General features: G+C 45.3%; 41 non-coding genes across 41 annotated transcripts; 20 read left to right on the plus strand and 21 right to left on the minus strand.

Annotated features, from left to right (window-relative positions):
• Nucleotides 1–88: 88 nt before the first annotated feature.
• Nucleotides 89–160, minus strand: Trnaq-cug. The gene has a single exon. It is a non-coding gene; the product is annotated as a tRNA-Gln (tRNA).
• A 248-nt stretch (nt 161–408) lies between these two features.
• Nucleotides 409–497, plus strand: Trnay-gua. Its single transcript is given in 2 exon segments — nt 409–445; nt 462–497. It is a non-coding gene; the product is annotated as a tRNA-Tyr (tRNA).
• Nucleotides 498–855: 358 nt separating this feature from the next.
• On the minus strand, nt 856–927 carry Trnaq-cug. The gene has a single exon. It is a non-coding gene; the product is annotated as a tRNA-Gln (tRNA).
• A 248-nt stretch (nt 928–1,175) lies between these two features.
• Trnay-gua lies at nt 1,176–1,264 on the plus strand. Its single transcript is given in 2 exon segments — nt 1,176–1,212; nt 1,229–1,264. It is a non-coding gene; the product is annotated as a tRNA-Tyr (tRNA).
• Nucleotides 1,265–1,622: 358 nt separating this feature from the next.
• Trnaq-cug lies at nt 1,623–1,694 on the minus strand. Its single transcript has one exon. It is a non-coding gene; the product is annotated as a tRNA-Gln (tRNA).
• Nucleotides 1,695–1,942: 248 nt separating this feature from the next.
• On the plus strand, nt 1,943–2,031 carry Trnay-gua. The gene is given in 2 exon segments: nt 1,943–1,979; nt 1,996–2,031. It is a non-coding gene; the product is annotated as a tRNA-Tyr (tRNA).
• Nucleotides 2,032–2,389: 358 nt separating this feature from the next.
• Nucleotides 2,390–2,461, minus strand: Trnaq-cug. Its single transcript has one exon. It is a non-coding gene; the product is annotated as a tRNA-Gln (tRNA).
• Nucleotides 2,462–2,709: 248 nt separating this feature from the next.
• Trnay-gua lies at nt 2,710–2,798 on the plus strand. Its single transcript is given in 2 exon segments — nt 2,710–2,746; nt 2,763–2,798. It is a non-coding gene; the product is annotated as a tRNA-Tyr (tRNA).
• An 808-nt stretch (nt 2,799–3,606) lies between these two features.
• On the minus strand, nt 3,607–3,678 carry Trnaq-cug. The gene has a single exon. It is a non-coding gene; the product is annotated as a tRNA-Gln (tRNA).
• Nucleotides 3,679–3,926: 248 nt separating this feature from the next.
• Nucleotides 3,927–4,015, plus strand: Trnay-gua. The gene is given in 2 exon segments: nt 3,927–3,963; nt 3,980–4,015. It is a non-coding gene; the product is annotated as a tRNA-Tyr (tRNA).
• Nucleotides 4,016–4,373: 358 nt separating this feature from the next.
• On the minus strand, nt 4,374–4,445 carry Trnaq-cug. Its single transcript has one exon. It is a non-coding gene; the product is annotated as a tRNA-Gln (tRNA).
• A 248-nt stretch (nt 4,446–4,693) lies between these two features.
• Trnay-gua lies at nt 4,694–4,782 on the plus strand. Its single transcript is given in 2 exon segments — nt 4,694–4,730; nt 4,747–4,782. It is a non-coding gene; the product is annotated as a tRNA-Tyr (tRNA).
• Nucleotides 4,783–5,140: 358 nt separating this feature from the next.
• Nucleotides 5,141–5,212, minus strand: Trnaq-cug. The gene has a single exon. It is a non-coding gene; the product is annotated as a tRNA-Gln (tRNA).
• A 248-nt stretch (nt 5,213–5,460) lies between these two features.
• Nucleotides 5,461–5,549, plus strand: Trnay-gua. Its single transcript is given in 2 exon segments — nt 5,461–5,497; nt 5,514–5,549. It is a non-coding gene; the product is annotated as a tRNA-Tyr (tRNA).
• Nucleotides 5,550–5,907: 358 nt separating this feature from the next.
• On the minus strand, nt 5,908–5,979 carry Trnaq-cug. The gene has a single exon. It is a non-coding gene; the product is annotated as a tRNA-Gln (tRNA).
• Nucleotides 5,980–6,227: 248 nt separating this feature from the next.
• On the plus strand, nt 6,228–6,316 carry Trnay-gua. The gene is given in 2 exon segments: nt 6,228–6,264; nt 6,281–6,316. It is a non-coding gene; the product is annotated as a tRNA-Tyr (tRNA).
• A 358-nt stretch (nt 6,317–6,674) lies between these two features.
• Trnaq-cug lies at nt 6,675–6,746 on the minus strand. Its single transcript has one exon. It is a non-coding gene; the product is annotated as a tRNA-Gln (tRNA).
• A 248-nt stretch (nt 6,747–6,994) lies between these two features.
• On the plus strand, nt 6,995–7,083 carry Trnay-gua. Its single transcript is given in 2 exon segments — nt 6,995–7,031; nt 7,048–7,083. It is a non-coding gene; the product is annotated as a tRNA-Tyr (tRNA).
• Nucleotides 7,084–7,441: 358 nt separating this feature from the next.
• Trnaq-cug lies at nt 7,442–7,513 on the minus strand. Its single transcript has one exon. It is a non-coding gene; the product is annotated as a tRNA-Gln (tRNA).
• A 248-nt stretch (nt 7,514–7,761) lies between these two features.
• On the plus strand, nt 7,762–7,850 carry Trnay-gua. The gene is given in 2 exon segments: nt 7,762–7,798; nt 7,815–7,850. It is a non-coding gene; the product is annotated as a tRNA-Tyr (tRNA).
• Nucleotides 7,851–8,208: 358 nt separating this feature from the next.
• Trnaq-cug lies at nt 8,209–8,280 on the minus strand. Its single transcript has one exon. It is a non-coding gene; the product is annotated as a tRNA-Gln (tRNA).
• A 248-nt stretch (nt 8,281–8,528) lies between these two features.
• Trnay-gua lies at nt 8,529–8,617 on the plus strand. Its single transcript is given in 2 exon segments — nt 8,529–8,565; nt 8,582–8,617. It is a non-coding gene; the product is annotated as a tRNA-Tyr (tRNA).
• A 358-nt stretch (nt 8,618–8,975) lies between these two features.
• On the minus strand, nt 8,976–9,047 carry Trnaq-cug. Its single transcript has one exon. It is a non-coding gene; the product is annotated as a tRNA-Gln (tRNA).
• A 248-nt stretch (nt 9,048–9,295) lies between these two features.
• Trnay-gua lies at nt 9,296–9,384 on the plus strand. The gene is given in 2 exon segments: nt 9,296–9,332; nt 9,349–9,384. It is a non-coding gene; the product is annotated as a tRNA-Tyr (tRNA).
• A 358-nt stretch (nt 9,385–9,742) lies between these two features.
• On the minus strand, nt 9,743–9,814 carry Trnaq-cug. The gene has a single exon. It is a non-coding gene; the product is annotated as a tRNA-Gln (tRNA).
• Nucleotides 9,815–10,062: 248 nt separating this feature from the next.
• Trnay-gua lies at nt 10,063–10,151 on the plus strand. The gene is given in 2 exon segments: nt 10,063–10,099; nt 10,116–10,151. It is a non-coding gene; the product is annotated as a tRNA-Tyr (tRNA).
• Nucleotides 10,152–10,509: 358 nt separating this feature from the next.
• Trnaq-cug lies at nt 10,510–10,581 on the minus strand. Its single transcript has one exon. It is a non-coding gene; the product is annotated as a tRNA-Gln (tRNA).
• Nucleotides 10,582–10,829: 248 nt separating this feature from the next.
• Nucleotides 10,830–10,918, plus strand: Trnay-gua. The gene is given in 2 exon segments: nt 10,830–10,866; nt 10,883–10,918. It is a non-coding gene; the product is annotated as a tRNA-Tyr (tRNA).
• A 358-nt stretch (nt 10,919–11,276) lies between these two features.
• Trnaq-cug lies at nt 11,277–11,348 on the minus strand. The gene has a single exon. It is a non-coding gene; the product is annotated as a tRNA-Gln (tRNA).
• A 248-nt stretch (nt 11,349–11,596) lies between these two features.
• Trnay-gua lies at nt 11,597–11,685 on the plus strand. Its single transcript is given in 2 exon segments — nt 11,597–11,633; nt 11,650–11,685. It is a non-coding gene; the product is annotated as a tRNA-Tyr (tRNA).
• Nucleotides 11,686–12,043: 358 nt separating this feature from the next.
• On the minus strand, nt 12,044–12,115 carry Trnaq-cug. The gene has a single exon. It is a non-coding gene; the product is annotated as a tRNA-Gln (tRNA).
• Nucleotides 12,116–12,363: 248 nt separating this feature from the next.
• Trnay-gua lies at nt 12,364–12,452 on the plus strand. The gene is given in 2 exon segments: nt 12,364–12,400; nt 12,417–12,452. It is a non-coding gene; the product is annotated as a tRNA-Tyr (tRNA).
• Nucleotides 12,453–12,810: 358 nt separating this feature from the next.
• On the minus strand, nt 12,811–12,882 carry Trnaq-cug. Its single transcript has one exon. It is a non-coding gene; the product is annotated as a tRNA-Gln (tRNA).
• Nucleotides 12,883–13,131: 249 nt separating this feature from the next.
• Trnay-gua lies at nt 13,132–13,220 on the plus strand. Its single transcript is given in 2 exon segments — nt 13,132–13,168; nt 13,185–13,220. It is a non-coding gene; the product is annotated as a tRNA-Tyr (tRNA).
• A 358-nt stretch (nt 13,221–13,578) lies between these two features.
• On the minus strand, nt 13,579–13,650 carry Trnaq-cug. The gene has a single exon. It is a non-coding gene; the product is annotated as a tRNA-Gln (tRNA).
• A 248-nt stretch (nt 13,651–13,898) lies between these two features.
• Trnay-gua lies at nt 13,899–13,987 on the plus strand. Its single transcript is given in 2 exon segments — nt 13,899–13,935; nt 13,952–13,987. It is a non-coding gene; the product is annotated as a tRNA-Tyr (tRNA).
• A 358-nt stretch (nt 13,988–14,345) lies between these two features.
• Trnaq-cug lies at nt 14,346–14,417 on the minus strand. Its single transcript has one exon. It is a non-coding gene; the product is annotated as a tRNA-Gln (tRNA).
• Nucleotides 14,418–14,665: 248 nt separating this feature from the next.
• Nucleotides 14,666–14,754, plus strand: Trnay-gua. Its single transcript is given in 2 exon segments — nt 14,666–14,702; nt 14,719–14,754. It is a non-coding gene; the product is annotated as a tRNA-Tyr (tRNA).
• A 358-nt stretch (nt 14,755–15,112) lies between these two features.
• Trnaq-cug lies at nt 15,113–15,184 on the minus strand. Its single transcript has one exon. It is a non-coding gene; the product is annotated as a tRNA-Gln (tRNA).
• A 6,128-nt stretch (nt 15,185–21,312) lies between these two features.
• Trnaq-cug lies at nt 21,313–21,384 on the minus strand. Its single transcript has one exon. It is a non-coding gene; the product is annotated as a tRNA-Gln (tRNA).
• A 248-nt stretch (nt 21,385–21,632) lies between these two features.
• Nucleotides 21,633–21,721, plus strand: Trnay-gua. Its single transcript is given in 2 exon segments — nt 21,633–21,669; nt 21,686–21,721. It is a non-coding gene; the product is annotated as a tRNA-Tyr (tRNA).
• Nucleotides 21,722–27,823: the final 6,102 nt, after the last annotated feature.

Genomic DNA, 27,823 nt, shown 5'->3' on the forward strand with positions numbered 1-27,823 from the left:
AATACAAACGTAGAAACTACACCCCTGAGCCTATCGCTGCTACTTCCTCGGCGAGAAACGCTTATTACAGAAAATTTAGACTAAACGAAGGTTCCACCGAGATTCGAACTCGGATCGCTGGATTCAGAGTCCAGAGTGCTAACCGTTACACCATGGAACCAGACAGGAGAATGGGACTCGTAAATACACTTAGCAGTGTTCTGACGTACTTCAGACACTTCCTACTTGCATTTTTTAACCTAATTGACACGATCGAGCATTATAAAACTTAATCTGGGCAATGTTTGCACTTGCAGCCGATGACTGCATTTCCTGTGCGTCTATATGGCAGCGCTGAGTAGCAGTGTGTGGAAACGAAAGACAGGGACGGACGTAAAGCAATCAGTACGAATAAGAAAGTATGCAGAGCCTCTGGTAGCTCAGTTGGTAGAGCGGTGGACTGTAGTGGAGGATTCACAGTTATCCATAGGTCGCTGGTTCAAATCCGGCCCAGAGGACTGTTTTTCTAATCTCAGGAGCAAAGAGGCTCCAGAGCATGCCCACTCGGTCAGAACCTCCCTATGTTTTAAACCTGTTTTAAAGGAAATTCATTTGCTCAGCTTCTAGTAGCTAGTTGATAATCATGGGATTCTTAGCCTTCGTAGGATAATGATATTTCTTCGAATTATAGTAAAATTGCTTGCTCTTACAGGCATTACTCGTTTAATGTGCTATATAGGTCACATAGTCGCACCAATATTCAGCCGTTTCATAGACATCTCGTTTTTAATACAAACGTAGAAACTACACCCCTGAGCCTATCGCTGCTACTTCCTCGGCGAGAAACGCTTATTACAGAAAATTTAGACTAAACGAAGGTTCCACCGAGATTCGAACTCGGATCGCTGGATTCAGAGTCCAGAGTGCTAACCGTTACACCATGGAACCAGACAGGAGATTGGGACTCGTAAATACACTTAGCAGTGTTCTGACGTACTTCAGACACTTCCTACTTGCATTTTTTAACCTAATTGACACGATCGAGCATTATAAAACTTAATCTGGGCAATGTTTGCACTTGCAGCCGATGACTGCATTTCCTGTGCGTCTATATGGCAGCGCTGAGTAGCAGTGTGTGGAAACGAAAGACAGGGACGGACGTAAAGCAATCAGTACGAATAAGAACGTATGCAGAGCCTCTGGTAGCTCAGTTGGTAGAGCGGTGGACTGTAGTGGAGGATTCACAGTTATCCATAGGTCGCTGGTTCAAATCCGGCCCAGAGGACTGTTTTTCTAATCTCAGGAGCAAAGAGGCTCCAGAGCATGCCCACTCGGTCAGAACCTCCCTATGTTTTAAACCTGTTTTAAAGGAAATTCATTTGCTCAGCTTCTAGTAGCTAGTTGATAATCGTGGGATTCTTAGCCTTCGTAGGATAATGATATTTCTTCGAATTATAGTAAAATTGCTTGCTCTTACAGGCATTACTCGTTTAATGTGCTATATAGGTCACATAGTCGCACCAATATTCAGCCGTTTCATAGACATCTCGTTTTTAATACAAACGTAGAAACTACACCCCTGAGCCTATCGCTGCTACTTCCTCGGCGAGAAACGCTTATTACAGAAAATTTAGACTAAACGAAGGTTCCACCGAGATTCGAACTCGGATCGCTGGATTCAGAGTCCAGAGTGCTAACCGTTACACCATGGAACCAGACAGGAGAATGGGACTCGTAAATACACTTAGCAGTGTTCTGACGTACTTCAGACACTTCCTACTTGCATTTTTTAACCTAATTGACACGATCGAGCATTATAAAACTTAATCTGGGCAATGTTTGCACTTGCAGCCGATGACTGCATTTCCTGTGCGTCTATATGGCAGCGCTGAGTAGCAGTGTGTGGAAACGAAAGACAGGGACGGACGTAAAGCAATCAGTACGAATAAGAAAGTATGCAGAGCCTCTGGTAGCTCAGTTGGTAGAGCGGTGGACTGTAGTGGAGGATTCACAGTTATCCATAGGTCGCTGGTTCAAATCCGGCCCAGAGGACTGTTTTTCTAATCTCAGGAGCAAAGAGGCTCCAGAGCATGCCCACTCGGTCAGAACCTCCCTATGTTTTAAACCTGTTTTAAAGGAAATTCATTTGCTCAGCTTCTAGTAGCTAGTTGATAATCATGGGATTCTTAGCCTTCGTAGGATAATGATATTTCTTCGAATTATAGTAAAATTGCTTGCTCTTACAGGCATTACTCGTTTAATGTGCTATATAGGTCACATAGTCGCACCAATATTCAGCCGTTTCATAGACATCTCGTTTTTAATACAAACGTAGAAACTACACCCCTGAGCCTATCGCTGCTACTTCCTCGGCGAGAAACGCTTATTACAGAAAATTTAGACTAAACGAAGGTTCCACCGAGATTCGAACTCGGATCGCTGGATTCAGAGTCCAGAGTGCTAACCGTTACACCATGGAACCAGACAGGAGAATGGGACTCGTAAATACACTTAGCAGTGTTCTGACGTACTTCAGACACTTCCTACTTGCATTTTTTAACCTAATTGACACGATCGAGCATTATAAAACTTAATCTGGGCAATGTTTGCACTTGCAGCCGATGACTGCATTTCCTGTGCGTCTATATGGCAGCGCTGAGTAGCAGTGTGTGGAAACGAAAGACAGGGACGGACGTAAAGCAATCAGTACGAATAAGAAAGTACGCAGAGCCTCTGGTAGCTCAGTTGGTAGAGCGGTGGACTGTAGTGGAGGATTCACAGTTATCCATAGGTCGCTGGTTCAAATCCGGCCCAGAGGACTGTTTTTCTAATCTCAGAAGCAAAGAGGCTCCAGAGCATGCCCACTCGGTCAGAACCTCCCTATGTTTTAAACCTGTTTTAAAGGAAATTCATTTGCTCAGCTTCTAGTAGCTAGTTGATAATCATGGGATTCTTAGCCTTCGTAGGATAATGATATTTCTTCGAATTATAGTAAAATTGCTTGCTCTTACAGGCATTACTCGTTTAATGTGCTATATAGGTCACATAGTCGCACCAATATTCAGCCGTTTCATAGACATCTCGTTTTTAATACAAACGTAGAAACTACACCCCTGAGCCTATCGCTGCTACTTCCTCGGCGAGAAACGCTTATTACAGAAAATTTAGACTAAACGAAGGTTCCACCGAGATTCGAACTCGGATCGCTGGATTCAGAGTCCAGAGTGCTAACCGTTACACCATTTTTTTTTTTTTTTTTTTTTTTTTTTTTTTTTTTTTTTTTTTTTTTTTTTTAGGAATATTGAGCATGCCCACTCGGTCAGAACCTCCCTATGTTTTAAACCTGTTTTAAAGGAAATTCATTTGCTCAGCTTCTAGTAGCTAGTTGATAATCATGGGATTCTTAGCCTTCGTAGGATAATGATATTTCTTCGAATTATAGTAAAATTGCTTGCTCTTACAGGCATTACTCGTTTAATGTGCTATATAGGTCACATAGTCGCACCAATATTCAGCCGTTTCATAGACATCTCGTTTTTAATACAAACGTAGAAACTACACCCCTGAGCCTATCGCTGCTACTTCCTCGGCGAGAAACGCTTATTACAGAAAATTTAGACTAAACGAAGGTTCCACCGAGATTCGAACTCGGATCGCTGGATTCAGAGTCCAGAGTGCTAACCGTTACACCATGGAACCAGACAGGAGAATGGGACTCGTAAATACACTTAGCAGTGTTCTGACGTACTTCAGACACTTCCTACTTGCATTTTTTAACCTAATTGACACGATCGAGCATTATAAAACTTAATCTGGGCAATGTTTGCACTTGCAGCCGATGACTGCATTTCCTGTGCGTCTATATGGCAGCGCTGAGTAGCAGTGTGTGGAAACGAAAGACAGGGACGGACGTAAAGCAATCAGTACGAATAAGAAAGTATGCAGAGCCTCTGGTAGCTCAGTTGGTAGAGCGGTGGACTGTAGTGGAGGATTCACAGTTATCCATAGGTCGCTGGTTCAAATCCGGCCCAGAGGACTGTTTTTCTAATCTCAGGAGCAAAGAGGCTCCAGAGCATGCCCACTCGGTCAGAACCTCCCTATGTTTTAAACCTGTTTTAAAGGAAATTCATTTGCTCAGCTTCTAGTAGCTAGTTGATAATCATGGGATTCTTAGCCTTCGTAGGATAATGATATTTCTTCGAATTATAGTAAAATTGCTTGCTCTTACAGGCATTACTCGTTTAATGTGCTATATAGGTCACATAGTCGCACCAATATTCAGCCGTTTCATAGACATCTCGTTTTTAATACAAACGTAGAAACTACACCCCTGAGCCTATCGCTGCTACTTCCTCGGCGAGAAACGCTTATTACAGAAAATTTAGACTAAACGAAGGTTCCACCGAGATTCGAACTCGGATCGCTGGATTCAGAGTCCAGAGTGCTAACCGTTACACCATGGAACCAGACAGGAGAATGGGACTCGTAAATACACTTAGCAGTGTTCTGACGTACTTCAGACACTTCCTACTTGCATTTTTTAACCTAATTGACACGATCGAGCATTATAAAACTTAATCTGGGCAATGTTTGCACTTGCAGCCGATGACTGCATTTCCTGTGCGTCTATATGGCAGCGCTGAGTAGCAGTGTGTGGAAACGAAAGACAGGGACGGACGTAAAGCAATCAGTACGAATAAGAAAGTATGCAGAGCCTCTGGTAGCTCAGTTGGTAGAGCGGTGGACTGTAGTGGAGGATTCACAGTTATCCATAGGTCGCTGGTTCAAATCAGGCCCAGAGGACTGTTTTTCTAATCTCAGAAGCAAAGAGGCTCCAGAGCATGCCCACTCGGTCAGAACCTCCCTATGTTTTAAACCTGTTTTAAAGGAAATTCATTTGCTCAGCTTCTAGTAGCTAGTTGATAATCATGGGATTCTTAGCCTTCGTAGGATAATGATATTTCTTCGAATTATAGTAAAATTGCTTGCTCTTACAGGCATTACTCGTTTAATGTGCTATATAGGTCACATAGTCGCACCAATATTCAGCCGTTTCATAGACATCTCGTTTTTAATACAAACGTAGAAACTACACCCCTGAGCCTATCGCTGCTACTTCCTCGGCGAGAAACGCTTATTACAGAAAATTTAGACTAAACGAAGGTTCCACCGAGATTCGAACTCGGATCGCTGGATTCAGAGTCCAGAGTGCTAACCGTTACACCATGGAACCAGACAGGAGAATGGGACTCGTAAATACACTTAGCAGTGTTCTGACGTACTTCAGACACTTCCTACTTGCATTTTTTAACCTAATTGACACGATCGAGCATTATAAAACTTAATCTGGGCAATGTTTGCACTTGCAGCCGATGACTGCATTTCCTGTGCGTCTATATGGCAGCGCTGAGTAGCAGTGTGTGGAAACGAAAGACAGGGACGGACGTAAAGCAATCAGTACGAATAAGAAAGTATGCAGAGCCTCTGGTAGCTCAGTTGGTAGAGCGGTGCACTGTAGTGGAGGATTCACAGTTATCCATAGGTCGCTGGTTCAAATCCGGCCCAGAGGACTGTTTTTCTAATCTCAGGAGCAAAGAGGCTCCAGAGCATGCCCACTCGGTCAGAACCTCCCTATGTTTTAAACCTGTTTTAAAGGAAATTCATTTGCTCAGCTTCTAGTAGCTAGTTGATAATCATGGGATTCTTAGCCTTCGTAGGATAATGATATTTCTTCGAATTATAGTAAAATTGCTTGCTCTTACAGGCATTACTCGTTTAATGTGCTATATAGGTCACATAGTCGCACCAATATTCAGCCGTTTCATAGACATCTCGTTTTTAATACAAACGTAGAAACTACACCCCTGAGCCTATCGCTGCTACTTCCTCGGCGAGAAACGCTTATTACAGAAAATTTAGACTAAACGAAGGTTCCACCGAGATTCGAACTCGGATCGCTGGATTCAGAGTCCAGAGTGCTAACCGTTACACCATGGAACCAGACAGGAGAATGGGACTCGTAAATACACTTAGCAGTGTTCTGACGTACTTCAGACACTTCCTACTTGCATTTTTTAACCTAATTGACACGATCGAGCATTATAAAACTTAATCTGGGCAATGTTTGCACTTGCAGCCGATGACTGCATTTCCTGTGCGTCTATATGGCAGCGCTGAGTAGCAGTGTGTGGAAACGAAAGACAGGGACGGACGTAAAGCAATCAGTACGAATAAGAAAGTATGCAGAGCCTCTGGTAGCTCAGTTGGTAGAGCGGTGGACTGTAGTGGAGGATTCACAGTTATCCATAGGTCGCTGGTTCAAATCCGGCCCAGAGGACTGTTTTTCTAATCTCAGGAGCAAAGAGGCTCCAGAGCATGCCCACTCGGTCAGAACCTCCCTATGTTTTAAACCTGTTTTAAAGGAAATTCATTTGCTCAGCTTCTAGTAGCTAGTTGATAATCATGGGATTCTTAGCCTTCGTAGGATAATGATATTTCTTCGAATTATAGTAAAATTGCTTGCTCTTACAGGCATTACTCGTTTAATGTGCTATATAGGTCACATAGTCGCACCAATATTCAGCCGTTTCATAGACATCTCGTTTTTAATACAAACGTAGAAACTACACCCCTGAGCCTATCGCTGTTACTTCCTCGGCGAGAAACGCTTATTACAGAAAATTTAGACTAAACGAAGGTTCCACCGAGATTCGAACTCGGATCGCTGGATTCAGAGTCCAGAGTGCTAACCGTTACACCATGGAACCAGACAGGAGAATGGGACTCGTAAATACACTTAGCAGTGTTCTGACGTACTTCAGACACTTCCTACTTGCATTTTTTAACCTAATTGACACGATCGAGCATTATAAAACTTAATCTGGGCAATGTTTGCACTTGCAGCCGATGACTGCATTTCCTGTGCGTCTATATGGCAGCGCTGAGTAGCAGTGTGTGGAAACGAAAGACAGGGACGGATGTAAAGCAATCAGTACGAATAAGAAAGTATGCAGAGCCTCTGGTAGCTCAGTTGGTAGAGCGGTGGACTGTAGTGGAGGATTCACAGTTATCCATAGGTCGCTGGTTCAAATCCGGCCCAGAGGACTGTTTTTCTAATCTCAGGAGCAAAGAGGCTCCAGAGCATGCCCACTCGGTCAGAACCTCCCTATGTTTTAAACCTGTTTTAAAGGAAATTCATTTGCTCAGCTTCTAGTAGCTAGTTGATAATCATGGGATTCTTAGCCTTCGTAGGATAATGATATTTCTTCGAATTATAGTAAAATTGCTTGCTCTTACAGGCATTACTCGTTTAATGTGCTATATAGGTCACATAGTCGCACCAATATTCAGCCGTTTCATAGACATCTCGTTTTTAATACAAACGTAGAAACTACACCCCTGAGCCTATCGCTGCTACTTCCTCGGCGAGAAACGCTTATTACAGAAAATTTAGACTAAACGAAGGTTCCACCGAGATTCGAACTCGGATCGCTGGATTCAGAGTCCAGAGTGCTAACCGTTACACCATGGAACCAGACAGGAGAATGGGACTCGTAAATACACTTAGCAGTGTTCTGACGTACTTCAGACACTTCCTACTTGCATTTTTTAACCTAATTGACACGATCGAGCATTATAAAACTTAATCTGGGCAATGTTTGCACTTGCAGCCGATGACTGCATTTCCTGTGCGTCTATATGGCAGCGCTGAGTAGCAGTGTGTGGAAACGAAAGACAGGGACGGACGTAAAGCAATCAGTACGAATAAGAAAGTATGCAGAGCCTCTGGTAGCTCAGTTGGTAGAGCGGTGGACTGTAGTGGAGGATTCACAGTTATCCATAGGTCGCTGGTTCAAATCCGGCCCAGAGGACTGTTTTTCTAATCTCAGGAGCAAAGAGGCTCCAGAGCATGCCCACTCGGTCAGAACCTCCCTATGTTTTAAACCTGTTTTAAAGGAAATTCATTTGCTCAGCTTCTAGTAGCTAGTTGATAATCATGGGATTCTTAGCCTTCGTAGGATAATGATATTTCTTCGAATTATAGTAAAATTGCTTGCTCTTACAGGCATTACTCGTTTAATGTGCTATATAGGTCACATAGTCGCACCAATATTCAGCCGTTTCATAGACATCTCGTTTTTAATACAAACGTAGAAACTACACCCCTGAGCCTATCGCTGCTACTTCCTCGGCGAGAAACGCTTATTACAGAAAATTTAGACTAAACGAAGGTTCCACCGAGATTCGAACTCGGATCGCTGGATTCAGAGTCCAGAGTGCTAACCGTTACACCATGGAACCAGACAGGAGAATGGGACTCGTAAATACACTTAGCAGTGTTCTGACGTACTTCAGACACTTCCTACTTGCATTTTTTAACCTAATTGACACGATCGAGCATTATAAAACTTAATCTGGGCAATGTTTGCACTTGCAGCCGATGACTGCATTTCCTGTGCGTCTATATGGCAGCGCTGAGTAGCAGTGTGTGGAAACGAAAGACAGGGACGGACGTAAAGCAATCAGTACGAATAAGAAAGTATGCAGAGCCTCTGGTAGCTCAGTTGGTAGAGCGGTGGACTGTAGTGGAGGATTCACAGTTATCCATAGGTCGCTGGTTCAAATCCGGCCCAGAGGACTGTTTTTCTAATCTCAGGAGCAAAGAGGCTCCAGAGCATGCCCACTCGGTCAGAACCTCCCTATGTTTTAAACCTGTTTTAAAGGAAATTCATTTGCTCAGCTTCTAGTAGCTAGTTGATAATCATGGGATTCTTAGCCTTCGTAGGATAATGATATTTCTTCGAATTATAGTAAAATTGCTTGCTCTTACAGGCATTACTCGTTTAATGTGCTATATAGGTCACATAGTCGCACCAATATTCAGCCGTTTCATAGACATCTCGTTTTTAATACAAACGTAGAAACTACACCCCTGAGCCTATCGCTGCTACTTCCTCGGCGAGAAACGCTTATTACAGAAAATTTAGACTAAACGAAGGTTCCACCGAGATTCGAACTCGGATCGCTGGATTCAGAGTCCAGAGTGCTAACCGTTACACCATGGAACCAGACAGGAGAATGGGACTCGTAAATACACTTAGCAGTGTTCTGACGTACTTCAGACACTTCCTACTTGCATTTTTTAACCTAATTGACACGATCGAGCATTATAAAACTTAATCTGGGCAATGTTTGCACTTGCAGCCGATGACTGCATTTCCTGTGCGTCTATATGGCAGCGCTGAGTAGCAGTGTGTGGAAACGAAAGACAGGGACGGACGTAAAGCAATCAGTACGAATAAGAAAGTATGCAGAGCCTCTGGTAGCTCAGTTGGTAGAGCGGTGGACTGTAGTGGAGGATTCACAGTTATCCATAGGTCGCTGGTTCAAATCCGGCCCAGAGGACTGTTTTTCTAATCTCAGGAGCAAAGAGGCTCCAGAGCATGCCCACTCGGTCAGAACCTCCCTATGTTTTAAACCTGTTTTAAAGGAAATTCATTTGCTCAGCTTCTAGTAGCTAGTTGATAATCATGGGATTCTTAGCCTTCGTAGGATAATGATATTTCTTCGAATTATAGTAAAATTGCTTGCTCTTACAGGCATTACTCGTTTAATGTGCTATATAGGTCACATAGTCGCACCAATATTCAGCCGTTTCATAGACATCTCGTTTTTAATACAAACGTAGAAACTACACCCCTGAGCCTATCGCTGCTACTTCCTCGGCGAGAAACGCTTATTACAGAAAATTTAGACTAAACGAAGGTTCCACCGAGATTCGAACTCGGATCGCTGGATTCAGAGTCCAGAGTGCTAACCGTTACACCATGGAACCAGACAGGAGAATGGAACTCGTAAATACACTTAGCAGTGTTCTGACGTACTTCAGACACTTCCTACTTGCATTTTTTAACCTAATTGACACGATCGAGCATTATAAAACTTAATCTGGGCAATGTTTGCACTTGCAGCCGATGACTGCATTTCCTGTGCGTCTATATGGCAGCGCTGAGTAGCAGTGTGTGGAAACGAAAGACAGGGACGGACGTAAAGCAATCAGTACGAATAAGAAAGTATGCAGAGCCTCTGGTAGCTCAGTTGGTAGAGCGGTGGACTGTAGTGGAGGATTCACAGTTATCCATAGGTCGCTGGTTCAAATCCGGCCCAGAGGACTGTTTTTCTAATCTCAGGAGCAAAGAGGCTCCAGAGCATGCCCACTCGGTCAGAACCTCCCTATGTTTTAAACCTGTTTTAAAGGAAATTCATTTGCTCAGCTTCTAGTAGCTAGTTGATAATCATGGGATTCTTAGCCTTCGTAGGATAATGATATTTCTTCGAATTATAGTAAAATTGCTTGCTCTTACAGGCATTACTCGTTTAATGTGCTATATAGGTCACATAGTCGCACCAATATTCAGCCGTTTCATAGACATCTCGTTTTTAATACAAACGTAGAAACTACACCCCTGAGCCTATCGCTGCTACTTCCTCGGCGAGAAACGCTTATTACAGAAAATTTAGACTAAACGAAGGTTCCACCGAGATTCGAACTCGGATCGCTGGATTCAGAGTCCAGAGTGCTAACCGTTACACCATGGAACCAGACAGGAGAATGGGACTCGTAAATACACTTAGCAGTGTTCTGACGTACTTCAGACACTTCCTACTTGCATTTTTTAACCTAATTGACACGATCGAGCATTATAAAACTTAATCTGGGCAATGTTTGCACTTGCAGCCGATGACTGCATTTCCTGTGCGTCTATATGGCAGCGCTGAGTAGCAGTGTGTGGAAACGAAAGACAGGGACGGACGTAAAGCAATCAGTACGAATAAGAAAGTATGCAGAGCCTCTGGTAGCTCAGTTGGTAGAGCGGTGCACTGTAGTGGAGGATTCACAGTTATCCATAGGTCGCTGGTTCAAATCCGGCCCAGAGGACTGTTTTTCTAATCTCAGGAGCAAAGAGGCTCCAGAGCATGCCCACTCGGTCAGAACCTCCCTATGTTTTAAACCTGTTTTAAAGGAAATTCATTTGCTCAGCTTCTAGTAGCTAGTTGATAATCATGGGATTCTTAGCCTTCGTAGGATAATGATATTTCTTCGAATTATAGTAAAATTGCTTGCTCTTACAGGCATTACTCGTTTAATGTGCTATATAGGTCACATAGTCGCACCAATATTCAGCCGTTTCATAGACATCTCGTTTTTAATACAAACGTAGAAACTACACCCCTGAGCCTATCGCTGCTACTTCCTCGGCGAGAAACGCTTATTACAGAAAATTTAGACTAAACGAAGGTTCCACCGAGATTCGAACTCGGATCGCTGGATTCAGAGTCCAGAGTGCTAACCGCTACACCATGGAACCAGACAGGAGAATGGGACTCGTAAATACACTTAGCAGTGTTCTGACGTACTTCAGACACTTCCTACTTGCATTTTTTAACCTAATTGACACGATCGAGCATTATAAAACTTAATCTGGGCAATGTTTGCACTTGCAGCCGATGACTGCATTTCCTGTGCGTCTATATGGCAGCGCTGAGTAGCAGTGTGTGGAAACGAAAGACAGGGACGGACGTAAAGCAATCAGTACGAATAAGAAAGTATGCAGAGCCTCTGGTAGCTCAGTTGGTAGAGCGGTGGACTGTAGTGGAGGATTCACAGTTATCCATAGGTCGCTGGTTCAAATCCGGCCCAGAGGACTGTTTTTCTAATCTCAGGAGCAAAGAGGCTCCAGAGCATGCCCACTCGGTCAGAACCTCCCTATGTTTTAAACCTGTTTTAAAGGAAATTCATTTGCTCAGCTTCTAGTAGCTAGTTGATAATCATGGGATTCTTAGCCTTCGTAGGATAATGATATTTCTTCGAATTATAGTAAAATTGCTTGCTCTTACAGGCATTACTCGTTTAATGTGCTATATAGGTCACATAGTCGCACCAATATTCAGCCGTTTCATAGACATCTCGTTTTTAATACAAACGTAGAAACTACACCCCTGAGCCTATCGCTGCTACTTCCTCGGCGAGAAACGCTTATTACAGAAAATTTAGACTAAACGAAGGTTCCACCGAGATTCGAACTCGGATCGCTGGATTCAGAGTCCAGAGTGCTAACCGTTACACCATGGAACCAGACAGGAGAATGGGACTCGTAAATACACTTAGCAGTGTTCTGACGTACTTCAGACACTTCCTACTTGCATTTTTTAACCTAATTGACACGATCGAGCATTATAAAACTTAATCTGGGCAATGTTTGCACTTGCAGCCGATGACTGCATTTCCTGTGCGTCTATATGGCAGCGCTGAGTAGCAGTGTGTGGAAACGAAAGACAGGGACGGACGTAAAGCAATCAGTACGAATAAGAAAGTATGCAGAGCCTCTGGTAGCTCAGTTGGTAGAGCGGTGCACTGTAGTGGAGGATTCACAGTTATCCATAGGTCGCTGGTTCAAATCCGGCCCAGAGGACTGTTTTTCTAATCTCAGGAGCAAAGAGGCTCCAGAGCATGCCCACTCGGTCAGAACCTCCCTATGTTTTAAACCTGTTTTAAAGGAAATTCATTTGCTCAGCTTCTAGTAGCTAGTTGATAATCATGGGATTCTTAGCCTTCGTAGGATAATGATATTTCTTCGAATTATAGTAAAATTGCTTGCTCTTACAGGCATTACTCGTTTAATGTGCTATATAGGTCACATAGTCGCACCAATATTCAGCCGTTTCATAGACATCTCGTTTTTAATACAAACGTAGAAACTACACCCCTGAGCCTATCGCTGCTACTTCCTCGGCGAGAAACGCTTATTACAGAAAATTTAGACTAAACGAAGGTTCCACCGAGATTCGAACTCGGATCGCTGGATTCAGAGTCCAGAGTGCTAACCGTTACACCATGGAACCAGACAGGAAAATGGGACTCGTAAATACACTTAGCAGTGTTCTGACGTACTTCAGACACTTCCTACTTGCATTTTTTAACCTAATTGACACGATCGAGCATTATAAAACTTAATCTGGGCAATGTTTGCACTTGCAGCCGATGACTGCATTTCCTGTGCGTCTATATGGCAGCGCTGAGTAGCAGTGTGTGGAAACGAAAGACAGGGACGGACGTAAAGCAATCAGTACGAAAAAAGGAAGTATGCAGAGCCTCTGGTAGCTCAGTTGGTAGAGCGGTGGACTGTAGTGGAGGATTCACAGTTATCCATAGGTCGCTGGTTCAAATCCGGCCCAGAGGACTGTTTTTCTAATCTCAGGAGCAAAGAGGCTCCAGAGCATGCCCACTCGGTCAGAACCTCCCTATGTTTTAAACCTGTTTTAAAGGAAATTCATTTGCTCAGCTTCTAGTAGCTAGTTGATAATCATGGGATTCTTAGCCTTCGTAGGATAATGATATTTCTTCGAATTATAGTAAAATTGCTTGCTCTTACAGGCATTACTCGTTTAATGTGCTATATAGGTCACATAGTCGCACCAATATTCAGCCGTTTCATAGACATCTCGTTTTTAATACAAACGTAGAAACTACACCCCTGAGCCTATCGCTGCTACTTCCTCGGCGAGAAACGCTTATTACAGAAAATTTAGACTAAACGAAGGTTCCACCGAGATTCGAACTCGGATCGCTGGATTCAGAGTCCAGAGTGCTAACCGTTACACCATGGAACCAGACAGGAGAATGGGACTCGTAAATACACTTAGCAGTGTTCTGACGTACTTCAGACACTTCCTACTTGCATTTTTTAACCTAATTGACACGATCGAGCATTATAAAACTTAATCTGGGCAATGTTTGCACTTGCAGCCGATGACTGCATTTCCTGTGCGTCTATATGGCAGCGCTGAGTAGCAGTGTGTGGAAACGAAAGACAGGGACGGACGTAAAGCAATCAGTACGAATAAGAAAGTATGCAGAGCCTCTGGTAGCTCAGTTGGTAGAGCGGTGGACTGTAGTGGAGGATTCACAGTTATCCATAGGTCGCTGGTTCAAATCCGGCCCAGAGGACTGTTTTTCTAATCTCAGGAGCAAAGAGGCTCCAGAGCATGCCCACTCGGTCAGAACCTCCCTATGTTTTAAACCTGTTTTAAAGGAAATTCATTTGCTCAGCTTCTAGTAGCTAGTTGATAATCATGGGATTCTTAGCCTTCGTAGGATAATGATATTTCTTCGAATTATAGTAAAATTGCTTGCTCTTACAGGCATTACTCGTTTAATGTGCTATATAGGTCACATAGTCGCACCAATATTCAGCCGTTTCATAGACATCTCGTTTTTAATACAAACGTAGAAACTACACCCCTGAGCCTATCGCTGCTACTTCCTCGGCGAGAAACGCTTATTACAGAAAATTTAGACTAAACGAAGGTTCCACCGAGATTCGAACTCGTATCGCTGGATTCAGAGTCCAGAGTGCTAACCGTTACACCATGGAACCAGACAGGAAAATGGGACTCGTAAATACACTTAGCAGTGTTCTGACGTACTTCAGACACTTCCTACTTGCATTTTTTAACCTAATTGACACGATCGAGCATTATAAAACTTAATCTGGGCAATGTTTGCACTTGCAGCCGATGACTGCATTTCCTGTGCGTCTATATGGCAGCGCTGAGTAGCAGTGTGTGGAAACGAAAGACAGGGACGGACGTAAAGCAATCAGTACGAATAAGGAAGTATGCAGAGCCTCTGGTAGCTCAGTTGGTAGAGCGGTGGACTGTAGTGGAGGATTCACAGTTATCCATAGGTCGCTGGTTCAAATCCGGCCCAGAGGACTGTTTTTCTAATCTCAGGAGCAAAGAGGCTCCAGAGCATGCCCACTCGGTCAGAACCTCCCTATGTTTTAAACCTGTTTTAAAGGAAATTCATTTGCTCAGCTTCTAGTAGCTAGTTGATAATCATGGGATTCTTAGCCTTCGTAGGATAATGATATTTCTTCGAATTATAGTAAAATTGCTTGCTCTTACAGGCATTACTCGTTTAATGTGCTATATAGGTCACATAGTCGCACCAATATTCAGCCGTTTCATAGACATCTCGTTTTTAATACAAACGTAGAAACTACACCCCTGAGCCTATCGCTGCTACTTCCTCGGCGAGAAACGCTTATTACAGAAAATTTAGACTAAACGAAGGTTCCACCGAGATTCGAACTCGGATCGCTGGATTCAGAGTCCAGAGTGCTAACCGTTACACCATGGAACCAGACAGGAGAATGGGACTCGTAAATACACTTAGCAGTGTTCTGACGTACTTCAGACACTTCCTACTTGCATTTTTTAACCTAATTGACACGATCGAGCATTATAAAACTTAATCTGGGCAATGTTTGCACTTGCAGCCGATGACTGCATTTCCTGTGCGTCTATATGGCAGCGCTGAGTAGCAGTGTGTGGAAACGAAAGACAGGGACGGACGTAAAGCAATCAGTACGAATAAGAAAGTATGCAGAGCCTCTGGTAGCTCAGTTGCAGTCGAGGCGCGGCCGTCGTGCCAGTCGGACGTGCCTGGAGCGTTGTTTACGTGCTCAGCTGCGGCTTGCGGTGCGGCACGTGGTGAGTCGAGGGCCGTTGCGGCGCGCATTACATCTTGTTGTTAACGAATAGAACCTAACATGGATCACCCAGAGCGAAAAGATACTTTGAAGTTTATGTTTGATGGCAGTTTCTCTCGACCGAAGTATTACGAAGTCGAACGATTTCTTGATGAAGACGTAAAATTACCCCCCACCGATATCATTGGTATCCATTTGTCTATTGTTAGTAGCACAGTTTATATCAAATTGCGTGACCCCGAATTGTGCGACAAAATCATCGAGTCATGTGGCGGTACCTATAAATTTCGACACAGTGACGGAAATGTGGGTGAGGTGACTGTTGTCCACGCTGGTCTTGGTATTCGCACCGTCAGGATTTTCGAGTTGCCTTTTGAAATCACGGCCGAACAAATTAATGCTTCTCTTAAGTCCTACGGCAAAATTATCAGTAACATTGCCGAAAAGTGGGCCTCGTTCCATAAGTACCCTGTCTTGAATGGTGTGCGGCAAATTAAGATCGAATTGCAACGGCATATTCCATCCTACCTAACGATTTGTGGCTATAGGGCGATAATCATGTATGAGGGACAGCCCCGTACATGTTCCGGCTGTAATTCCACAGGACACGTCCGAGCACAGTGCATCCAACGACGTGTAACACAGCTGCCTGCGGGTGAACTAGCCACTCCCACGCAACCGACAATATTACCGACTACTTATGTAGCGGCGGTCCGTGCTACTACACCCACGGCGCCGGCTGTGGACGTGGGACTTCGTGTGGCCGATATTACGGAGGACGGAGATGTACCTATGGAATTATCTACCACTCAGGAAGCTTTGCCGGCCACTGGCTTACTAGACGCGGCGCCCCGTGACGCCTCACGTGAGGCAGCTCGGGTCGACGGCGTAGAGGCTGCTACTACCGATGTTGACAGACGGCAAGAGACAGGGGCTCTTCCTCTTCCTTTAGAGAATGCGGAAGTCTCCGTCGGTAGGTCCTCCCCGAAAAAACACAAGAAACGTCGGATCGCTCGTCCTGAGGCAGCCCAATCGGCGCCCCTCTTGCGTGAAAAGGCCAAACAAGCAGGCCGCATGATCTGCGATGACACTTCGGGGACCGACGATTGTCTTCCGTCGTTGGCCTCACCCATGACTATTGACGATGATGTCTCCAACCTTGACACGGGGAGGGCAGAGACTTGTGCACCACCGCGGACGGACCAAGTGCCGGATGCGCAGGGTGACGGCCCGCTATGCGGTTCCGGAACCGCCACAGCAGGCGCGACAACGGCTGTGTCTGTTGTCAATTGGGCGGATGACACTGAAGATATGGCCGGCACTCCCGACCGTGACGAACCGATGGCAACTGGTGATACGCTGCTTACGCCCCGGCGCAATGCAGCTTCCACGGACGGCGACGTCTAGACTTCTTCGACCTCCGAAGCGGACGACTGCTGAAGGGAGAAAAATCTTACCTGTTTCCATCTGCCGATGACCAGTCGTCCCATATCGCTCCGTTCACGACAATCCTATAAGATTTCTACTATGAATGTAAACCGCATTGTCTCTCCAGCAAAAATCCACAGCCTTCGACAGTATTTACGGGCCGCTGATATAGATATTCTGTTCGTACAGGAAGCAATGACTCCACTCCTAGCCGACGTCCCCGGTTATGACGCCATTGTCAATATAGGAACGGAGGCCGGTACCATCATTCTGTATCGGGAAGGCATTGAATGTTCTTGTTTGTCCATGTTACCTACAGGACGGGGCATTGCCGCCCAGTTCCATGATGTACTCCTTCTTAATGTGTACGCTCCTTCCGGTTCCAGCGCGCGAGCGGCGAGGAAGGAGTTTTATACTGGAGAGATAGCGCCTTTAATCACCGACTTGCGTCTGCGTATTATTATGGGTGGTGACTTTAACTGCGTTTTGCGCCGCTCCGATCAAACGCCGAATTTTAACTTCAGTCAGGAACTGCTGACACTGGTCACAGAATTGCAGTTAGTCGACACGTGGGAGACCTTACACCCAGATGATGTTGCCTTTACTCATTTTACGCCGACGTCTTCCAGCAGGTTAGATCGCATCTATGTGCACCGCGGTCTTTTAGCCGACGTGGGAACTTGCGAATATTGGCCCGTTAATTTCAGTGACCATATCGCTTACCACACCGTCTTTAATCACTCACCGCAGAAGGTTTACAGAGGCTTCGGACGATGGCACCTCAACTGTCGCCTCTTACAAGACGCCACTTTAGAGCGTGAGATACGGTCGGTTTGGCATTCCGTAACATCACGCAGGCCCACGTACCCCACGTGGATTGATTGGTGGACGCTTTATGCAAAGAGGAAACTCATTACTTGCCTCAAACACCACGCCAGGATTCGCGCGCGCGGTGAGAAGGAAATCACTGAATTCTATTTCTGCGCCCTGCGAGAATTGTACCGGGATTATCATCAGGTGCCTAATAACATCACGCACGTACGCAGACTCCAAGCGAAAATTACATCGTTGATGGGACGGAACGCTATCGGCCACCAGATTCGTGCACGTGATTTCACCAACTTACCGCAACAGCAGACGTCTGTTCACCATATCGTCCAACAATTACATGCGGCGCGCAGGAAACTTATTCATAAGTTGCAAGATGCCGACGGTGCTTTTTATACCCAACAACGCGACATCAAAAACCATGTTGCCAACCACTTTGCCGCACTTTACACCCGTGCGGGTGTACCACATGAGAAAGTGCGAGAATGGTATCACTCTGGACACCCACCGTACCGCATTACCGACGACCACAATCGGGACTTGCTCGCTCCCTTTACCACCGAAGAACTAAAGGATGCCCTGCTTGCCGCACCACGAAATAAATCTCCGGGCACGGACGGGCTCCCTGTCGAGTTTTACGTCAAATATTGGTCTATATTAGGGGACGCACTCACGGAGATGTACAATGAAATACTACGTGGGATTGCTCTGCCCCAAGCCTTCACAGAGGGGTTAACTGTTTTACTACCTAAGACGCCGACGCCGACCACCACCAAAGATCTGCGGCCCATTACTTTGCTTAATGCGGACTTTAAACTTCTGACGCGCGCCCTCAATGCCCGATTACAGCAGCTGTTACCCGATCTTCTGGGACCATACCAAATGAGTGCGATCCGTGGCCGCTCACTGTCCACCATTTTGGCGCTGTATCGGGATCTAGTCTCCCTCACCTGGGACACCCGTACTCCAATGGCCATAGCATTTCTCGATTTTGACAAGGCTTACGATCGGGCTGACTATCGTTATCTCAGTAGCGTGATGGAAACAATGGGCTTCAGTCTTAATTTTATCCACCTCATCAACAACTGTATCAGTGGTACACGTACACGGTTCCTGATCAACAATACATTGACGGAGTACATCCAGCTCTCACGGGGTATCAAGCAAGGCTGCCCTCTCTCAACGACGCTTTATGCGATCCTCATGGAACCCTTGTTGCGCCGCCTACATCATAGCCTACCTGGATTCCAGTTTTATGGTGTCAAGTCTGTGGTCCAAGCATACGCCGACGATGTCAGCGTGCTCCTTAATGATGTTCACGATGTCACCGCAGCGAAGTGCATTCTTGAGGAATTCCAAAGCGATAGTGGTGCAATGTTAAACGTCAATAAATCCGCCGTCTTAACGCTTGGTCAGGAACGACCGCTCACGGGCGACGCTTGGCTGCCCTGTGTACAGACTAGAAAACACCTTGGTCTCTACGTCACGGCCCGGCCACTGGACATGTCTCACAAAAATTGGATACCCAAAATTCAGGCGATAAAAGCACTCCTGCGTGACCAAAATATGCGACACCTCGATCGTTTGCAGCGAGCCTTTTTCGTCAATTCTTATGCCCTCTCCAAATTACAGTTTGTTGCCGCCGTCCTACCCATGCCAACCACAGTAGCAAGATCACTTCTAGCGGCGGCCGCCTGGTACGTCTGGAAGCTCAATATTTTTAAGGTTTCCTTCACTACGACAGCTTTGCCATGCGATATGGGAGGCCTCGGCTTGAAAAACCCCGGCATTCACGCCTTGGCTCTGTATCTGAAACGCTCATGGCGTATACTCACCGCCAGCGAAGACACCGTCACGAAGCGGCTATATCAGCTATTCCGCCCTCGCAACTTATCTCCGCCTGTGGACATTGGCCGCGTCAGCCCATACTTTCAGCATATAGCACTGTATTATCTAGAAAGTAGCTATCTCGACGACGAGCTTTTCAAGAAGCCGACAGTTCAACTGTACCGCCACTTACTTCGGCCGTCACTGCCTGGCCCCTTGGAAAAGAAGTATCCGGCTTGCAATTGGTCCCTCGTTTGGACTAACATTCATAATCCGACACTTCCGACAGATGTTCGCTCCAAATGGTATGACGTGGTCACTGAAACTGTACCGACGCAAGAAAAGCGACACAGGATTAATCTTGCACCGAGTCCCTACTGCGGCTTGTGCCACGTGGTGGCGACTATTGCTCATCTGTTTGTCTGCAAGGACCAAGTGCACATCTGGAACTGGACGCGCAAAAAACTCGCTGTGCTTAACCGGACTGCGCCTCATGCGATTCAGATCCACGACATTCTGCGCCCAGATTTCCGACTTTTCCCAGCTGCCAAACATAACAGTTACCTATGGCTCGTGGGACATTTTATCAACTATATTCTGTCCGGCAGTGCCCCTAATGTCTTAGATTTTCAAGTCTATCTCTCAACACAACACTGGCGCACAACCAGCCAATATGGTCCCCGGTATCAGTCAACATTTCAACATTTTCTTCACGTCGTCCTTGGGATGCCATAGAACATGGCCAAGTGGGACATCTGTTACAACAATTCGTCATCCCTGTACTACAGTCGAAGGATATACTCTCTGCGAAGACACTCATTTGTCTCCTGGGTATGATGCATATGACAACGTCTGAATTTCACGAATTTTTCCTTCCCAGTAGCAGTTCTTCCGACAATATACATAATTTGGTGTATTTGAATCAACAAAAATGCAAACCCGAAGAAAGAAAACGAACAACGAAGATGGACAGAAGACAAACGACTAACCACAATCCAACGAACTAAGAGATTAAAGATTAAGGAACAAAAAAAAAAAAAAAAATATCATTTGGAAAATTTGTCAAAACAAACGAAAAACGATAAGGAACAAACCAAAAAAAAAAAAACATTAAAAAAAAATAAAAAAAAAGTGGTAGAATGCTCGCCTGCCACGCGGGCGGCCCGGAAAAAAAAAAAAAAAAAAAAAAAAATGGTGTACCAAAAAAAAAAAGAAAAAAAAGTCGTAGAGCAAAAGAAAAAAAAAAAAAAAAAAAAAAAAAAGGTTGGTAGAGCGGTGGACTGTAGTGGAGGATTCACAGTTATCCATAGGTCGCTGGTTCAAATCCGGCCCAGAGGACTGTTTTTCTAATCTCAGGAGCAAAGAGGCTCCAGAGCATGCCCACTCGGTCAGAACCTCCCTATGTTTTAAACCTGTTTTAAAGGAAATTCATTTGCTCAGCTTCTAGTAGCTAGTTGATAATCATGGGATTCTTAGCCTTCGTAGGATAATGATATTTCTTCGAATTATAGTAAAATTGCTTGCTCTTACAGGCATTACTCGTTTAATGTGCTATATAGGTCACATAGTCGCACCAATATTCAGCCGTTTCATAGACATCTCGTTTTTAATACAAACGTAGAAACTACACCCCTGAGCCTATCGCTGCTACTTCCTCGGCGAGAAACGCTTATTACAGAAAATTTAGACTAAACGAAGGTTCCACCGAGATTCGAACTCGGATCGCTGGATTCAGAGTCCAGAGTGCTAACCGTTACACCATGGAACCAGACAGGAGAATGGGACTCGTAAATACACTTAGCAGTGTTCTGACGTACTTCAGACACTTCCTACTTGCATTTTTTAACCTAATTGACACGATCGAGCATTATAAAACTTAATCTGGGCAATGTTTGCACTTGCAGCCGATGACTGCATTTCCTGTGCGTCTATATGGCAGCGCTGAGTAGCAGTGTGTGGAAACGAAAGACAGGGACGGACGTAAAGCAATCAGTACGAATAAGAAAGTATGCAGTGCCTCTGGTAGCTCAGTTGGTAGAGCGGTGGACTGTAGTGGAGGATTCACAGTTATCCATAGGTCGCTGGTTCAAATCCGGCCCAGAGGACTGTTTTTCTAATCTCAGGAGCAAAGAGGCTCCAGAGCATGCCCACTCGGTCAGAACCTCCCTATGTTTTAAACCTGTTTTAAAGGAAATTCATTTGCTCAGCTTCTAGTAGCTAGTTGATAATCATGGGATTCTTAGCCTTCGTAGGATAATGATATTTCTTCGAATTATAGTAAAATTGCTTGCTCTTACAGGCATTACTCGTTTAATGTGCTATATAGGTCACATAGTCGCACCAATATTCAGCCGTTTCATAGACATCTCGTTTTTAATACAAACGTAGAAACTACACCCCTGAGCCTATCGCTGCTACTTCCTCGGCGAGAAACGCTTATTACAGAAAATTTAGACTAAACGAAGGTTCCACCGAGATTCGAACTCGGATCGCTGGATTCAGAGTCCAGAGTGCTAACCGTTACACCATTTTTTTTTTTTATTTTTTTTTTATTTTTTTTTTATTTTTATGCTCTACGACTCTTTTTTTTTTTTTTTTTTTTTTTTTTTTTTTTTTTTTTTTTTTTTTTGAAACCAGCGCCTTTTTTTTTTTTTTTTTTTTTTTTTTTTTTTTTTTTTTTTTACGCCTTAACCACTTTTTTTTTTTTTGTTTTTGTTTTTAACCTTCTGATCTTTTTTTTTTTTTTTTTTTTTTTATTATTTTATTTTGTATGCACTAGAGTGCTTGGCAGCCGGTGGCAAAGCGGGCAGGGGTCACAATCCGGAGGCCTGGCCACGATGTCACCGCCATACCCCGCACCCAGTGCATGGTTTTGTGATTTGATTTGATTGTTACGTATTTATTATTATATTTTGTTTAACCTGCAATGGGGCGTCATGTACGTTCCATCATTTGTATAGATATAAACAAAATGATAAAAAGAAATCCATGTCTGGTCTTTGGAGGACGCAGCACACCATGAATCCAGCACAGCACATACTCAAAGTTGGTCTTCACGTAGAATAATTTTCCCAGTTTCCATGTCGGTGATTAGTATTGTGCATTCGGTTTCCCGATGATTGATTGTGGATTGCTGCTTCTCAAAACCCTGAGCATGCCATGCGTCGGAAGAGGAGCGCTGGTAACGTGGTGACACCATAGAGCAGGGACATGCCAAACAACCATTTCCCGTTTTGGAAAGCCTCTTGATAGGAAGAATAGAAGCTGCTGAAAAACTCCTGGTGCGTACTAAATCGTCGTGCAGCTTTGATGAAAGATAACGCGAAATGAAAGGAAACAAATGAGGAGCCTCTTCTGGGTGTCGCCCTGCGGAACCAAAAATAAAGTGCTGTCATTTGAACATGAAAAGGAAATCCAAAGACAAGTAAATGTTCGAGGCCGAGTGCACAGTGCACTCTGTACCGTCGTTTGACCCATGATGCAAATCACCCACAGCTGATGGTGCGGAGCCGACCAAATCCATGGAAACAATAACAATTTAACAAAGTAGTGAAAAAGAAAAGATAAGAAAAGAAAAACTCCGTCCAATGGATCTGTAAACTTAAAGTCTTCCATCACTTAAAGCAATAGTAAGAAAATTTTGAAACTGATCTTTATACTGTCGCAACTTCTTAATCGCATAGTACTCTTCAATGAGGTACATCTGATAATCGTGTAGCGTTGGCGTTGTATGGACAAGCATGTAATAGACGAACTGGCCCATGAGCCAGACATAACTATTATTCTTAGATTGAGGATAAAGCTGCCAGTCTGGTTGGAGCGCGTCTTGAAGTTGAATGGAAGTATCCGACGTCCTATTAATGACAGCGAGTTTCTTTCGGGTCCACTGCCATATTTGTGTTTGATCCCTGCAGTGGAAGAGATGCGGCAGCGTTTCCACTAGGTTACACTTCTCACAAAACGGGGTGGGCCGCAGCTTGATTTTGTGCAATTTCTCTCCAGTGGGAATCACCTCATTGACAGCGTCATACCAAACAGCTCGAACTCTGGAGCGAAGGAGCGGAAAACTAATGTTCTTCCAGACATTTCTCCAGTTTTTGCCTAAATATTTCTTCTCAATTGGGTTATCCAGCTGCCGTTTAGTAAGAGCAAGATAGGTCGCCGCCGTGTTGAACGGATGCGGGTTGTCCTGAACATAGCTGAGCTCCACATAATACCGCCGGATATAGCCAAGCTCAGGATGAATGTGTCCCACAGACGTTGGCGCAGACAAATCCTTTGGACGTAAGGTGTTGAAAAGCCGTGCAGTGAGACTATTTGGGTTGCCGTGTATTATGCGGGAAGTACGAGTTAAAAAAGTCGCCACACATTGGGATTCAACGTCTTTGACGCCTAAGCCACCTCGGGAACGAAGTAACGAGGTAGCCTTAAAGGAAACTTTAAAGATGTTCCCTCTCCAGACATACCAGCAAGCAAGTGCTAAAATTTTTTTCGCAATGGCTGTCGGGATTGGTAAAACAGCGGCAGTGTGATAGAGCTTACTAAAAACGTAACTATTAATAAACTGTGCCCTCTGCATCCGGTCTAAAGACCGCATGTTATGTTCTTTGATCACCGCACGTAAGATGGTAAGCTTGCGTTCCCAATTCACGTGGAGCATGGCGTGGGGGTTCGGTGATATAACCAGGCCTAGATGCCGCAGGTCTTCGGTCCTGTCCAACCAAGAAATATCGATGGAATTGGGGTTGCGACCTAACGGCATGAGTTTGGACTTTCGCTCATTAAGTCTAGCGCCACAAGCGACAGAGTACTGATGGACAATCCGACGAACTGACCCCAGCTCTTCGGTGTTAGTAATAAGCACACTGATATCGTCGGCGTAGGCGTGGCAGACCGTTTTGGTGTTTAACGTTTGCAACCCGTGTAAAGTTAAGTAAAACTTTTTAAGAAGTGGCTCTATAGCGATCGAGAATAACGTCATAGAAAGGGGGCACCCTTGTCGCACTGCTTGTCGTATGGGCACGGGGGCGGTTAACTGGCCGTTAACCTTCACGCGTGAAGACGTTCCGCAGATACATTTCTGAATGAGCTGTCGAAAACGCTCGTTGAATCCCATTTGACTCATTGTGCGCAATAAAAAACCGTGATTAATCCTGTCAAACGCCTTATCGAAGTCGAGAAACAATAACGCCAAATCAGTGTTGGTAATCCAAGTTAAATAAGTCAGGTCGCGATATTCACACAGGGCATTCAACATCGATCGACCACTGACTGCACCCGTCTGATAAGGGCCAAGTACTTTGCCAAGAAGTACTTTAAGCCTGGTGTTTATAATCCGAGTCAAGATCTTGAAATCAGAGTTAAGCAACGTAATTGGCCGAAAGTCATTTAACATAGTCGGATTGGATGTTTTAGGAACCAGGACAACCATGCCTTCCGTGAACTGCGGGGGGAAGGCAGCATGCGATAACAGTTCGTTATACATGGCGGTCAATTCGTCGCCGATCACATCCCAGAACCGCGAATAAAATTCGACCGGCAAGCCGTCTAAGCCGGCAGCTTTGTTCTTGGCAGCGCACGCAAGGACGGACTTAACTTCAGAATTGGTGACATTGGCCAAGAGAGCAGCGTTATCATCCTGATCCACTGTGGAGGCGATGTCGTTTAAAAAATCATCCCCCGCCGATAGATCGGTATCTGACTCGGAATAATGTTGTCGAAAATAATTGAAGACATGCGTCTTGATAGCACCCTGTTCATTGTACAGATTCCCGCCAGCATCCTTCAGATGAGCAATAATTTTTTGTTTACCACGTTTGGTTTCCCGTATGAGATGGAATAACGATGCGGACTCGTGGGAGACGTCATCAGAAGAGCGCGATCGGACCCGAGTGCCAACAAGTGCTTCACGAACTAAAGCAGTAATTCTGGCTTTGAGACGCTTGATGCGGATCAGGTTGTCGGACAAAGCAGATGGATCGCTGTACAGCTGGCGTAAACCGAGGAAATAAAATTCTAGAGACCGTTTCCTCCAATAAGCCCTGGTCCTGGCAAACTGGCAAATACATTTCTTAATCCGCGGCTTAACAAACTCCGTCCACCAAAGAACGCGCTCCCTATACCGAGCTTGCCTCTGGAGGCACTGCTGCCAGGTGTCAACGACGCAACGCCGTAAATCCGCTTCATCGAGCAGCGAGACATTCAGCTGCCACGTGCCGCGTCCCAAAAATGTCTTCTGCCGCACATGCCGAATCGTTAGATGGTATGCGGAGTGGTCACTAAAACTGAGCGGCCATAATTCACAATCACGAATGGTATGTAAAAGATCTTGAGAAACATAAAACCTATCCAGACGGCTAGAAGAAGCAGCGCTCACATAGGTATATCCCATCGTGTGTGGTCGAAGGTGACACCAACTATCTTGTAAATGCAGTCCATCTGTTAACGTTAGTAGCTCGGGACAAAAATTAAAATGCGGACTTTGATCTTCGTTGCGTAAAACGCAGTTGAAATCCCCACCCAGGATGATCTTCAGTCGAACGTTCGGCAATAAGGTCACAACTTCAGCCCTAAAAAATTCACTTCTGTCCCTTCTGCCAGCGGACCCTGTCGGGGCGTACACGTTCAGGAGAAGCAAATCCTGTAATTGGGCGGCAATGCCGCGTCCCGTTTCTAAAATCGCTGTAGGTTGGTAAGCGATGCCAGCTTTGAATAAAATCGCAGTGCCCGCCTCAGTGCCAAGATTTAATATGGCATCATACCCAGGTATTTCTCCAACCTTGGGGGACACAACTTCTTGAAAGAAAACTATATCTATATCGGCGGCATATAGATAGTCGGTCAAGCATTTAAGTTTGACATCGGATGCAATCCTATTCAAATTAACTGTGGCAAGTTTATAATCTTGCATGGTGGGGATAGAAAGGGTCCGTGTTATTCACTTTCGTCTGCCCAAGACTTCTCGGCCGGCGTATGCTGATGGCCAGTATCCATCAGCTCAGGACTCGGACGGTCGACATGCATCTCCATATCGGCCTCCCCCACGTGGCGCGCGACGGAACCCATTTCATCTGTGCCGCCGCGTTCACTGCCGTCTTTTCGGATCTGCTTTATAGTGCGCTGCAGTTTCTTTTCCAGAGTGCGGATCTCCTCCGCACTCTGCTTCCGTGCCGACCGCTTAGATTTCCCAGTTCTTGGGGGAGGTGCGTCGGCGTCAGAAACGGTTTTGACGTCCGTCAAGAGGCTATGTGTAGACCCTTCCTCAGATAGGTCACTGCCGAGAGGGAGGGGCGTGGGGGGCGCAACGTCAGGGGGGCAAGAAACGCGCGACCTCTCGCCACCATCCGACAACTGTTTCAGCTCGACGGACGTAGTTGGAGTAGGGACGGGAGTCGGTCCTGCATGGTCGGCACGAAGGCCGACAGTCGGGGAAACCTGCAGGTGCGCAGCGTGGCCGTCGATATCGGTGACATCACTACGAACGGGACATTCGGGGGTTGCCACAGAGTTGTTGACAATGACCGCGCCGGCGTCTGGGGTCACCGCAGCCTGTTGGTGGAGCGTCGGTTGTGTCGTAGGCGACTCCATCAATGTCTGCGCGTAAGACAACCGATTGCCATCGTGCCCATCGAGAGGTGTAAGACGATGTTGCATTCCCCGGCGACCCGCCCGGACACGGGGACAAGCAGATTTTAAATGGTCGGTAGAACCACATATTACGCAAGTTCGCGGTTGTCCTTCGTACATCACCAGCGCGCGAAAACCCTGCACCAAAATGTTGGACGGGATGTGCTTCGTTAAATCAATTTTCGCATTCCGAACGCCGTTATCAACATTGAAATGTTTGTAACCCCTCCATTGCTCGGCATGAATTTGCAAGACATTACCGTAGGGAGACAAAGCTTGCCGAATTCTATCGAAGCTAACTTCGAAAGGCAGATTAAATATACGGACGGTTCGTAGCCCTAGTCCAGCATGACTAACAGATACTTTACAAATTTCGCCTTTAGAATTCACAAAATCCGCAGTGCCTTCCGTGAGGGTCATAATACGAACGCAAGGATCGTCACTAATCAATTTTACATAAACAGCGTTCGCAAGAAAATCGTACGAAAACCCAAGAACTTCATCATCTCGCAGTCCTAATCGATCGTAAAACCAGTCAATAAGTTCGTGAACCTGTGGTCGAGCATAGCCATACGGAAATC

The sequence above is a fragment of the Schistocerca americana genome, unplaced genomic scaffold (genome assembly GCF_021461395.2).
Source record: "Schistocerca americana isolate TAMUIC-IGC-003095 unplaced genomic scaffold, iqSchAmer2.1 HiC_scaffold_103, whole genome shotgun sequence".
Taxonomy (NCBI): Eukaryota; Metazoa; Arthropoda; class Insecta; order Orthoptera; family Acrididae; genus Schistocerca; species Schistocerca americana.